The sequence below is a fragment of the Micromys minutus genome (genome assembly GCF_963924665.1).
Source record: "Micromys minutus genome assembly, chromosome: 16".
Taxonomy (NCBI): domain Eukaryota; kingdom Metazoa; phylum Chordata; class Mammalia; order Rodentia; family Muridae; genus Micromys; species Micromys minutus.
In genome coordinates, this window is record NC_137985.1 from 42015715 (window position 1) to 42019646 (window position 3932).

Genomic DNA, 3932 nt, shown 5'->3' on the forward strand with positions numbered 1-3932 from the left:
GTCAGCCGCGCACTGCAGTCGCGCAGTGTCGTAAAAGCGGCTGCTTGGACCGGCGACCCGGACGCTCGGCGTCCGCGCCCCGCTGCGGGGGGGACGGGTCAGAGACACCCGGGAGGGACCGGCGGCTGCAGCTCGGGACCTGCGGTGACAGTGCACGTTTGGAAGGAACGGGAAAGGCCCTAGGAGAGGTGTCGCAGAGGATGGGAAGTACAGTCCGCTCTAAGGTGGTGGCTTAAGGGACCGGAGAGTCGGGCCGGCTGCAGCCTGCGGTTAAAGAAGGCGGTGCCAAAGGGAACGGCCGCCTTTGCTTTAAGAAAAAGCTGGGGAAATGAGCCTGGGCTGACAGTAATCCAAAGCTTTAGGTCAGTGGGTGCGGGCGCACCTCGGAAAGGTGGAGAAAGGAAAGGCCCTCGAGTGACCTCCGGGGACTAGAGGGTGTCCCTTGGCTGCCGAGCCCGCCCAGCGCAAGCTGGCCTAGGTCCCTAGCCCACCGGAAACGGGAGCAACAGGGTTTTTGGCCAAAAGATGTGCAGGGCAGCCAAGAGAAAAAGGTACCTTTTCACTTTTCCAGTTCGTCTCAAAGGACTAATTATAGTTCCTATATAAAGATACTTATTTGTAAAAATAGTTTTATTACCCCCAAATTAACCACTGTATCCTCTTAAACGACTAAAATATTTAAGACATACACCCGACAAAGTGGCACATTCCTTTAATTATAGGATTCCGGAGGCAGAGGCAGGTCATCCCTAAGTTCCAGGCCAGCTTGGTCTATATAGTTAGTTAATTGCCAAGCCAACTTGTGCTACATACTGAGATTCTTTTTTTAAAGGAGAGGTTTAAGATACAACTTTGCAAAAGCCATTGTCCTGCTGTTGTGCAGTTCTGTAAGCTCAATAGGAAAGCAACAAAACCCTTTCTTAACTATGGAGTAACAATGCGAGGTCAAACCCAGTCACGCCGACCTAGGTTGTTTCTCGCTACTGCTGCCTACACTGAATCCCACCGTGGCCCTGCAGCTGTGGCTCTGAGGACACCCGTGCCCTTTGCACTGCCATGCCCTTGGTGTCACACAAGGCCAGCCAACACTGTCTGAAACACCTTGGCACAGATTCACCATGTATGGTGTGATTCGCACTGCTTTTACTGTACAAAGTTTTCTGCTCTCACGTGAACATAATGGTTTTAATTGCAGAAAGCAGACATTTCCCACGGCATAATCTTAAGGTTGAATTGTTAAGAATATCTGAATTTTAAAATTGCTGGGACTCATTTGAATTTCGTAGAAAAATCAATAAATTTTTGTTTGAGATTAGGACAAAATTTTCCAGGAAACGTCTCCCTAAATGTCCCTATTTTATATTACATAAAAAAATGACATTAATTTCTGTGTATATGCTAACACACCTAACCTCTGAGCCATCTCTCCAGCCCAACACTGAACTATCTTGCCAGCTCATATGTTACACATTTATGAGAAGCAGTATCATCAATATTGACTACTACTATAAATCAAAATATTAATCAGCTCTACATATTGCTGTATCATATATTTAAGCTGATTTTTTTTTACTTGCAGCACAGTTAACACAGGATCTCATTTATAGGACTAAACTATGTGTCCATCCTAAAAGAATATCTAACTAAAATGGGTATATACACAATTTTTCTTCAGTCACAAATAATGGAGTTTGTCATTCACAAAAATGGATACAACTTATTTAAGCAAATTAACGCAGCCTCGGCTAAATACTGTATGTTTTCTTTCATTTGTGATCCTAGACTTTTTTGCTCAAAAGCATATGTCTATATGCCAAGGACATAGAAATTAAACAAAAGGGATTAATGGGAAGGGGGAAGGAAAGAAGGGAGAGGTAAAGAGGTATGGAGAAGAATATACTCAGAATGCATCGCATGCTGTATGAGAGTGTCATTATCAAAGTCAACACTGTGCACAATGAATTTATAGTATGGAACGCACATGTCTACACACATACATACACAGGAGCTGAGTTAGAAAAGCATCTGCTTAGCATGCGTCAGATTCTGAGTTTAGTCCTTAGCACCTAATGAATCATGTAATCCCAACATTATAAATATATAATGTTTTTGTTTATATATATGTGTGTGTGTATATATGTATGTGTATATATACATGGTTTTGTTAGATTTTGCTATATTCTGTCCCCAAAGATTTGAATGCCCCATCAGCAATGTATGGGATTACCTGATTCCCCAGAGCCTCACCAGGGAGAAGGGGTGTCAAAATGTCGTAATTGTTTATTTGTAATTTTTGATTTGTAATTTACATTTATTTATTGTGTGTGGTATGTGTCCAGGGCACACATATGAAGGTGGTCAGAGGACAACTTTTAAGAAGCTGTTCTCTTTGACCATGTGCATTCCAGCAATAGAACTCAAGTTTGGTGGCAAGCAGTTTTACCTCAGTGAATCATTCCCTCGGCCCAAGATGTATAATTTTCATAAATAAAGAAACTATATGGGTAAGAAATTATATTTAAGGTGCTGGGCCTTTAAAATGTTTAACTCATTCTTTGAAAACACACATATATGTATACATGATGTAGTTTATAGATTTAATTCTGTGTGTAAAAACAAGCCCATCTAATCATACGAAAATTTGATTTCATCTTTAATAACTGGTAAAATTACTAAAAAATTATTTTAAATAACTTTATTTAATCTTTTTGTAATATTATATACATCTATAACCATGTGAAAATCACTCGGGAGAAGGAAATGCAGAAAGAATTTCAAGAAGCCCTGTCACAGAAAGGGCTGCATGCATGTGAGCAATGATGGCTACAGTGTCACTGAGCAGCATGAGCACATGGTGACATCACCTGTGTATGCTGTGTGAGAATGTCTCTATGCCAAGGACATAGCCGTGAAACAAAAGGGATTGGTGGGAAGGGGAAAGGGAAGAAGAGGAAGGATAAAGAACATCAGATCAATCTTTATTGGTTTCTCATTGTCTCCTGAATTACTACAGCAGTACTCGTGCTGAGTGCCTGACTTCAGTTCTTAGTAATGATTTATGTGCAATGTTTATGAAATATGTATCCATTGTGTGGTTTATATAACTAGAAGGCCTTATCATTTCTGAACTGAAAGTGACATTAAATTGGGAGGGATCATGTGCTGTGTTTACACCAATTCCTCGGTGTACAGATGGTCAGAGAACACCAAGAACACAAGAAGTTGGAGGAAAACAGTTAAAACTGATGGCCAGCATGTGTGCATGCCTGTTGTTCTGTTCCAGCACCAGGCGGCCAGTTTGAGGCAAGCTTGGGCTACCTACATGTACTCTATCTAAAAAAATTAAAATTTCTAGCCCTTGTAAGGCAGAGGCAGGTGGATCTCTGTTGAGTTTCAGGCCAGCCAGCCAGTCAGGTCTACATGGGGAGACCCTGTCTCAAACACAACAAAGCCAAGTGAAAGAAAGCACTTAGAGCTAAAAGTTGAAATATATCAAGCATTTAAATTGGTAACATTCAGTGATAAATGCTTGAATTTGGGAGAAGCAGCGCAGCCTTTAAATTGATTTGTGAATTTCTTATTCATTTTGGGCTGGGGTAGTAGTCCATGCCTGTGGTTCTAGTTCCTGCAGAGGCTGAAGGAAAATTATTAATTATCTGAAATACACATATATATATATATGTATATATATATACACACATATATATCTCAATTTAGATAACATAGTGAGATGCTGTCTCAAAACAAAAATAAATATGCATTTCTGGCTAGGATCCTCAGTGGCTTGGTGACAGACATGGTTAGCATGCACGGTGTTCAGTATCCCATTTTAAACACTTCTGGGCTAATTAGGGTTCAAATCTCAGTTGAAAACTAATGTTACACAGTTTACATTCCCAGGTTCTTATGTATCTATACATTTATATATGATG